Consider the following 9,587-nt stretch of genomic DNA (forward strand, 5'->3'; position numbering starts at 1 on the left):
TGATTAATAGCCCAGGCCCAACCATGAAGCCCAAATCTGAGAGGATAGTACATATAGCACAAGGTCTAACTACCTAGCACATGTGGATTGGGATTTAGCTAACAAAATAATAAACCAACAACAGAGTACCCAAGCAGGCAGCACCTACTAGAAATGGCTAACAATGATGCCACATCCAAAGACGAAAGCATGTTTAACATTGATAGTTTTACAAATTTCATTCAAATGATTACTACTCCATTTAAACTGTTAGCTTACTTGTCTGCACAACAAATTCATGAAGCAACTTCAGAGAAAAAAGGCTCATACAGAAGCAAAGGGGTAAAAAAGACACACCAACTACCATCAACAAGAATTGCATGCATAAAAACATATTCATACTCCAAAACCAACATTTCATTTTCCATGGAAAAGGTTAAACAATGCATTTACATTCTGTTTAACCGAAAGGTGTGGACTTGGGAATCCAGAGTCTTGATATTAAGCTGAATGCACGAATCAGAAGTTTCAGCTGCAGGTTGGCTGGAACTAGTTGCTTCATTAGAATTGGTGTTTGCCATACTGCCAACAAGAACAATCAACCTTCATAAGAGTAAAATCAATCATGCAATGGCAAAACAGGTTGACGCTGGCAAACTCATATTTATAGCAAAATAGTTATCATCCAGAATTTGCAGAAATTTTACAAGTCAAAAACAATGCATATTTTAAGAAAGAAGGTTTACAAGGGTTAATCCATTGGATCTATGCCTAGAAAGCAAAAGAACTAAACAAGTATGATCTGCAGCATTTATCCTCCAAGTAAATGCAAGGCAACCAACCAGGATGTAGTTTCCTAAACACAAGCACAAGGAGGCACACACACACACAGAGAGAGAGAGAGAGAGAGAGAGAGAACTAACTGAAAAGAAGACGTCATTATGTATATGTCTGACCCGATCCATTTATATAATGGATCGGGTCCAGACCCAGTTCGTGTATAATGTAAATTAACACTCTATTAAGGGGTATTTTCGTACCCTAGTTTTACACACTTATTATATTAATAGAATGAGAGGGCAGTCACGATTGACTGAACCCCTTTCCTTTGGAATCTCTCTCTCTCTCTCTCTCTCTCTCTCTCTCTCTCTCTCTCTCTCTCGATGACAAGCTTGTGCTGAAGAACAAGGACTTCTTTCTTTCATGGTATCAGAGCAACGTGACATCTGGGAGTGAAAGGCTGCCAGCGTGGATCTATTAGCGTGAGTCTACCAGCGTGAATCTGGACCCAGCGTGAATCTGCGTGAATCTATCAGCGTGAACCTAGAAAGGTAAAATACAGGTTCCCTCCACCAGCGTGAATCTGGAAACGTAAAATACAGGTTCCCCTTTTCCTTTTGTGAAAAACTTGATTCTCTTTCTTTCTGTGATTCTGTGAACAACTTGATCCTTTCTTTCTTGATCTATGATTCTGTGAGAAACTCGACTTGGTTAGAAACGTGAATCTGCTTTTCATTTCAGATCACTGTGATTCTTTTTCTTATTAATCTGTGATTCTTTTTCTGTTAATCACTGTTGCTCTCTTGGTTCTCGTTTCGTTGGTTCTGTCAGCCGAGTATTCTGAGTGGTCGAGTGCTCTGTCATCATCCACATATATTAGCCGAGCAGTGTTCTGTTAGCCGAGCCCTCTTTTTCTGTGTTTCATACCTAAGTGTCAGTTCAAACATATTCATCAAATGGATTTTACTCACGGGCAATCATGTATATCCTCAAGTTTTCTCGGTCAACTAGTCTCTGAAAAACTGAATAACTGCAACTTCTTAACATGGAAAAGACAGATCATCCCGTTATAAAGAGTTAGGACCTCTCTGGTCATCTGAATGGATCGGTCTCACCGCCTCCAGAATTCCTTTCGCAAGAAAAGGCGGACGATAAAGGAGAACAATCTGTTGTTCTTCACAAGAATCCAAAATATGTTGCTTGGATGAAGAGGGATCAATCGCTAGTGGCATACATCACTTCAACTCTTTCACAGGAGGTCCTTATTGCTCTTCCTGATGATTGTTCGGCAAAGGAACTGTGGGATACGTTAGTTCAAACATATTCACAAATTTTTGAGGCAAAAATTATGTTTCTTAAGCGAGAGTTTCAAATGCTGAAGAAAGATTTCATGTCTATTATGGAATACCTGAATAAAATGAAAGGCATCACAGATCAGCTGACCGTTGTTGGGTGTCTTGTCAGTGAAAAAGATAAAGTACAACAAACCTTGAGTGGATTGGGGCCAGACTATCATGTTATGACGACAACCTTACTATGTTTACCAGAACTTCCAAAGTTTGAAGATCTTCGTGCGAAATTATTGCAATATGAGATGACTCTGAAACGATCTTCTGAAGACTCTCATGGGAATTCAGGAACACAAGATGTGTTGGCTATGGGAATGAGTTATGGTCGAGGACGAGGAAGTTCTTTTTGAGGAAAAGGAGGCCAAGGGAGAAATAACTATGGAGGTCGTGGCATACTTCCAACACCCAATATCCAGGGACAAAGACCCAATCCCACCTGCTTCCTATGCAACAAGAAATGGCACATTAAAGCAAATTGTTGGTTCAATCCTCAAAACAAAGGGAAAGCTCCACAAGCAGAAGCTAGGAAGGATGGAGAAGTAAAAGAGTTGCTGTTGGCAGCCTTGGCAGGATTGAGTATGAAACAAAATGACAAAGGAATTTGGTATGTCGACTCCGGAGCAGCTACTCATGTTACGGGTGATGTAGGTAAACTCTTGACTCTTACTCCTTATGTTGGAAAGAATAGCATAGTCACAGGAGATGGATCCCATCATGCAATCTCACATACTGGAAATGCCATTATACACATGTCAAAGTCCTCTCTTAAACTTCCAAGTGTCATCCATGCGCCTAATATTCAAAAAAACATTGTTTATGTCTTAAAACTTGTTGATGATGCTAATGCTTCAGTTGAATTTACTCCCTCTTCTGTTTATGTCAAGGATCTTCGCACAAGGAAGACATTCGCTGAAGGAAGACGATGGGGCAACATGTACATCTTTCAAGAAGATCCTTCCTCCATTCATTCCAACCATTCATCCTTGAAGCCTCACCAACGTCAAGTTTTTTATTCTGATTTTATATTTACTGTTTCTGAAAGTAATAAGCCAAGACTTTGGCATAGTCGTCTTGGCCATTGTGGTCGTCATTTCATTGAAAAACTTGTCTTGAATAATCTTATTCCTAAGTCCAGACTGAGTTCAGAAGTCATTGATACAATATGTTCTAGTTGTCATTTATGTAAGAGTCATGCTTTACTTTTTGCTTCCATTAATAAAAGAGCTTCAAGGCCATTTGAGGTCATTTGTTCAGATGTCTAGGGTCATGCCCCAATTACTTCTTTTTCTGGCAGTAAATACTATCTTATTTTCATTGATAGTTACTCACGTTATACTTGGATATTTTTTATGAAGCACAAATCAGAAGTCTTTGGATTGTTCCAGAAATTTCACTCTTTTGTTCAAAATCATTTCTCTACCAACATTCTTAATTTCCAGTGTGACGGAGGAGGTGAATTCTCCTCGAGTGACTTTGTTAATTTCCTTCAACATAATGGGATAAAGAGAAGAGTGTCTTGCCCTCATACACCTCAACAAAATGGGATTGTTGAGAGGAAGCATCGACATATTGTTGAGACTGCAATGAGCATGATACACGGGAGCAATCTCCCTGTATCATTATGGACTGAGGCCTTCCACTCCACAGTTCATGTGATAAATCGATTGCCCATGAGTATCTTAGAAAATAAGTCACCATACTTCTCTCTTTTTGGCATACAACCTGATTATCATGAATTACGTGTGTTTGGGTCTGTTTGCTATGTTCACATTGATAGCTCACTCAGGCATAAGTTCCAAGATAAGGCTTTAAAATGCAGATTTATAGGATATGCAGAAGATTACAAAGGGTACAGGTGTTATGATCCCCTGAGCAAGCGTGTCAAAATATCAAGGAATATAATTTTCGATGAAATGAACTTTGTTGATCAGAATACTAATTCAACTATGGTGGATACTGATAACTCAAGCTCCAGCATTGAGGTATACTACCCATGGTTAAATTCAGAACTCTTCTCCAATGGTAAAGTAGACTGTCCAGAAAATTGCAGTCAGAAAGAGCCGCATAAGGATTCAACCAATGAAACTCAAACGGAGGAAACTGTTACATATGACTTGGAGCCAACAAGGTATAAGGGTATTGTGTACACTCGGCGAGAGAAAGAGCCCTCATTCATTCCTTGTACGAATACAGATCCATCTGGATCATCCGCTTCGCAGCAAATGGATATCAGAAGATCCTTACGAATTCGACATCCGCTTGACAGGTGGGTAAGTTATAAAAAAAAAATCATTGGATTTTCAGTTATTCTTGACATCCATAAGTAAAGAGGATGAGCCTCTCATGTTCTATCAAGCTGCGAGCTCTAGAAGATGGGTAGAAGCAATGAATGAAGAAATGGAGGCCTTACATGAATGTGGGACATGGTAGATTGTACCTAGACCACTGAACAGAAATATTGTTGGGTCAAAATGGGTGTACAAGATAAAGTATAAACCAGATGGGAGCATCGAAAGGTACAAGGCTCAACTTGTAGCCAAGGGATTCACACAAGAGGAAGTCCAAGACTTTGATGAAACCTTTAGTCTTGTAATTAAAATGGGGACCATTCGCATTGTGTTGAGTCTAGCCATTAAACATGGATGGACATTGAGCCAGTTGGATGTAAAAAATGCTTTTCTGCACGGGGATTTAAAAGAAGAGGTCTACATGGAACAACCCACTGGATATGCAGAACGAGACGCCAAAAAATATGTATGCAAATTAAAGAGAGCACTCTATGGTTTGAAACAAGCTTCTCGTTCCTGGTTCGACAGCTTTTCTCTAGAAATACAACGGCATGGCTTCTCTCGATCTCTTCTGAATCACTCATTATTTATTCACAATGAACAAGGAGTCACTACTCTTCTGTTGATATACATAGATGACATCATCATCACATGGAACTGTAAAAGTCACATTGAGCAGGTGAAGAAGTTATTAAATCAGATATTTAAGATGAAAGATTTGGGAGAGCTGCGATATTTTCTTGGAGTAGAAGTTGATAACAGAAATGATACACTTACCCTTACTCAACACAAATATACGTTGGACATTCTCGGCAGAGCAGGCATGACAGATTGTAAGTCGTTAACAACTCCAAGTGTCATTCATCAGAAATTGAGTTCCCAGGAAGGGGATATATATGAAGATCCCACTAAGTATCGCAGTTTAGTTGGCATGTTGCAATACCTGACTTTTACTAGACCCGACATAGTATATTCGTTTAATCAGGTATCCCAGTTTATGCATGAACCTCGTATGTCACATATGGAGGCAGTCAAACGTATACTTCGCTACCTGAATGGTACAGTTGGTGATGGGCTGGTATACAAGAAAAAGGAATTAGATCCAGGCGGGGGCCATGAGATCGTCACTTATGCTGATGCTGATTGAGCGGGTGATCCAGACGAACGACGATCAGTATCCGGTTATTGCAGCTTCATTGGGCCAAACTTGGTATCCTGGAGCAGTAGAAAACAAAAGGCGGTTGCTAGATCAAGCACTGAGGCTGAATACAGATCGATGGCCACTGCTACGGCCGAGGGTACATGGATAAGACATCTCCTGACAGAAATGGGAGAACCGATTGCTCGGTCACTGTTGTTGTGTGACAATCAAAGTGCCATCAACATGTCGTTCAATCCCATCCACCATAGTCGAGCAAAGCACATTGAAATAGACCGACATTTTATTAGAAAAAAGGTTGAAGACAAAGAGATTGAGCCTATGTATGTGCCAACTGAAGAACAAGTTGTTGACATCCTCATTAAAGGGTTGACAAAGGATAGATTTTGGTTTCTGAAGAACAAGTTGTTCATGGTCCAACACCATGCACAACTTGAAGGAGGTTAAAAAGAAGACGTCATTATCGTCATTATGTATATGTCTGACCCGATCCATTTATATAATGGATCGGGTCCAGACCCAATTCGTGTATAATGTAAATTAACACTCTATTAAAAAGTATTTTCGTACCCTAGTTTTACACACTTATTATATTAATAGAATGAGAGGGCAGTCACGATTGACTGAACCCTTTCCTCTCTCTCTCTCTCTCTCTCTCTCTCTCTCTCTCTCTCTCTCTCTCTCTCTCTCTCTCTCTCTCTCTCTCTCTCTATGACAGGCCTGTGCTGAAGAACAAGGACTTCTTTCTTTCACTAACCAGGCTCTTGGGAGAAGTGGATGAACAGAAGATAGGCCAATCATGAAGAGCGGAAGAGACTAGGGCTGGTAAAAGAGCCGTATGAACCGAACAGGGCATGTTCAGGCTCGGTTCATTTACCAGTGGATTGAGCTTGTGGCTCGGCTCCTGTTCATGTTTAGCCGAGCCGAGATCAAGCTCAGCTCATCCCTGAATGAGACGATCTGAACACGAGCTGGCTCATGTAAAAACATTCCATGTTATTTATACATGGTAGATATATTTTTTATTATTATACTTGAAAAAATATAAACTTTTTATAAATTACACTTAATAGTCCATATTTTATGTATATATTTTTTATTCATCCTTCTTTTTTTATATATATTTTATGCATTCTTCCTTTTATATATAATACAAAGTATATATTATTCATAAATTTTATATATATATATATATATATTATCTATATGAGCACTATCAAGCCGAGCTGAGCTGAACACCTTGTGTTCGGGCTCGACTCTTTTAAGCTAAACGAGCAGATCGTGGCTCGGGTTGCCAACTATACAAACCGATCACAAACAAGTTTGTGACGAGCCAAACCGAGCCGAGTCACGAGCTGCTCTGTTCGTTTACCAGCCCTAGAAGATACACACGAAGATTGTTAAAGGAAGTGCAAAGAATTTCCTTTCAAGGTGAGTTTAGATGAAACAAAGAAACCCTACTGGAAACTATTGCTGCAGCAGTTTCTCTGGAGTTGAAATAACATTAGCAGCATCTATATCAACAAATGTAGGACTTGGGAAGCGTTCTTTTCATACAGATATCATAACATAGATGAGCTTATCATTTTCCCTTTTTCATGCAACAGTAACAATGCCAATAACATGTTTTTTTTCAAAGACACACCAAATACAGCAGTCTGTCTGATGCATCCGCCATGCTGTTTAGAAGCCCATAACCCACTTTCTTGATCAAATTATACACATGAAATCTCGATTTGAAATTTCACTACAATCAAAAGACAGCAATCAAAACCAACAATCCTCAAGCCAAAAATTAGAGAAGCAATGGACCATTCAAAACCATTCTTCTCAACCCACATGGAGTTCCCACAAAGACTACAAACATAACCAACTACATCCAATTGAGACCAAACAACAGACACCCGCTCATTCAACTCCTACTGGATCTGTACCAACCTTTTGATCCTGCATACCAAATTTTTAACCCACAGAAGCCCATTTTTCACATAAAGCAGCCCATGTCCTTCACTTTAACAGGAAAACATGCCGCCCCCGTCCCAAACAAACACAGAGACGTTAACAAAGCTAAAAATAGATGGAAAGGAAAGCGAGCCTTTCCTCAGAAGCTAATCATTTTCAAAGAGAACGCTACGAACAGCAAAACGACGACTCAGATTCATGCCCGATGAATCATAAGCCATAACGCATCAAGAAAACCAGGGCACCCCAAAAAAAAAAGCAAAAAAGATCGTTTCCAGAACAACAGAATATAAGAAAGAGTTAGATGAAAAGGGGAACCACGAAGAATTCTAAGACGATTCGTACAACGATGAACAAAACATCGCCAGAAAGCACCAATCCCAAAGCACACGTTTAGAGCAAGATAATCGAAACCAACGGAAAAACAAGAGAGAGAGAGATGGAGGGGAAGAAGCAAACGGAGCATACCTTAGTCGCCGATCGCCGGAATCTGACACATAGACGCCGGAAATTGCAGCAGGAGGAGGACGTACCTCCTTTACTTGGCAGCTAAGCGAGAGGCGGGCGACAGACGACGAGGTGAAAGGTTTTGTTTCTCTCTCTGATTGATGGACAAGTGCGCTGTATGGTGACATGCGAATTTTTATAAGGCAGTAAACAAAAAGAAGCCTTCTAGAAACATTGTCTATTCATTTATTTCATTTATACGTACTGCCATTCGAACAACATGGTGGAGACTCCATTGCCGCCTTCGCTTCTTCTGGTACGGATTGGATCGGTGCCTTATCGGGATTTGGATCCGGATAGATTTGTTGACTGGTGTTTCTCATTAGTACTCTGAAGGGGTCCAAACGGGTCTGTTTACGAGTTAGAATATGATAGATTTATCCAAATCCGAAGTTTAAACCTATGTTCGAGATGGAATCAGATCCGAAGCAGATTCAATTTAATGGTGTTGGTCCAGATCTACTTTATGTGGTAGTGCTTCATTTTGTTGGAAACAATGGCTTTGCAGGACAAAAGATCAAACGTATCAAATTTATATCATACACGTAAAATATGAACTCCTTAGGGGGTTTGGGAATTTACAATCTCAACAAATTTAACAAGGTGCTTCTTGCAAAACAATTGTGGATGAAGTGAAGAAAGAATGTTAGAATTGCTGATATCATTATTCAAAAATATGATATCAATGAATGACTTTCAAATTGGTTGAAAAACCATAAATAGATAAAAAGGGCTCGAGAAACTGAAAAGGGTGGATTACGGTTTTAGCTTATTTTTGTCATGGAGTTCAGGCTATCGTTGGGAATGGCACCGGATGGTTGAAGTCATGCAAGTCTTAGAGAAGCATTTCTCAGCCTTTACGAGGGGCGTGCTTGGGATGTTGTGTTGAAAACACACTCCTAGGATTTGGTTTTTCAATAATGGTTGACCCTCCAGCATCATTCGGACGGAAAACTCGTTAAAAACGGCAATTTCTAATAAACGTTGGATGCGACCGACGGCGTTTCACGCGTCCGATGCATCCTTATACATGTGATCTTTTTGTTCCACCCTCTCTCCTGTTACAAAAGTAACAAGGACAATCTCTCCTGTTACAAAAGTAGCAAGGACAAGGAGAATGAAAGTTTTTCTATGGGCGCACCTTTCTTGCCCAATGCTCTCTCCATGTGAGGGGTGGCAAAACCTGACACGACCCGCCAACCCGCCTCTTAGGCGGGTTCGGGTTTGGAAAAAATGAACCCGTTTAATAAACGGGTTGACCCGCCTAACCCGTTTATTAAACGGGTCGGGTTCGTGTTAGGGGTATGCCAACCCGCCTGACCCGTTTAATAAACAGGTTAGGCGGGTGGGTCGACTCGCCGACCCACCAACTCGTCTGCCAACCCGTCAACCCCACCTGCCTACCTGCCAACCCGATCCGTCAACCTGCTAACCCGACCCGCCAACCTCAAAACCCGACCCAACCCATTTAGTAAATGGGTTGGCGGGTCGTGTCGGGTTACCCGTTTATTAAACGGATCGGGTTCGTGTTTGCCACAGCCGACCCGTTTAATAAACGGGTCG

At 40.6% G+C, this 9,587-nt stretch overlaps 1 long non-coding RNA gene across 1 annotated transcript in view; it reads right to left on the minus strand.

Moving 5' to 3' along the window:
* LOC149835964 (uncharacterized) overlaps positions 1-8,113 on the minus strand; it is a 40,558-nt gene extending 32,445 nt beyond the window's left edge. The window contains exons 1-2 of the long non-coding RNA XR_016432670.1: positions 7,986-8,113; positions 433-561 (exon numbers count right to left, since the gene is read on the minus strand). This is a non-coding gene — a long non-coding RNA (uncharacterized LOC149835964). The remainder of the gene's footprint in view (positions 1-432; positions 562-7,985) is intronic.
* Between the last annotated feature and the right edge of the window lie 1,474 nt (positions 8,114-9,587).

Source organism: Nuphar pumila, chromosome 6 (genome assembly GCF_984573655.1).
Source record: "Nuphar pumila chromosome 6, dmNupPumi1.hap1.1, whole genome shotgun sequence".
In the NCBI taxonomy this organism is placed as follows: Eukaryota; Viridiplantae; Streptophyta; class Magnoliopsida; order Nymphaeales; family Nymphaeaceae; genus Nuphar; species Nuphar pumila.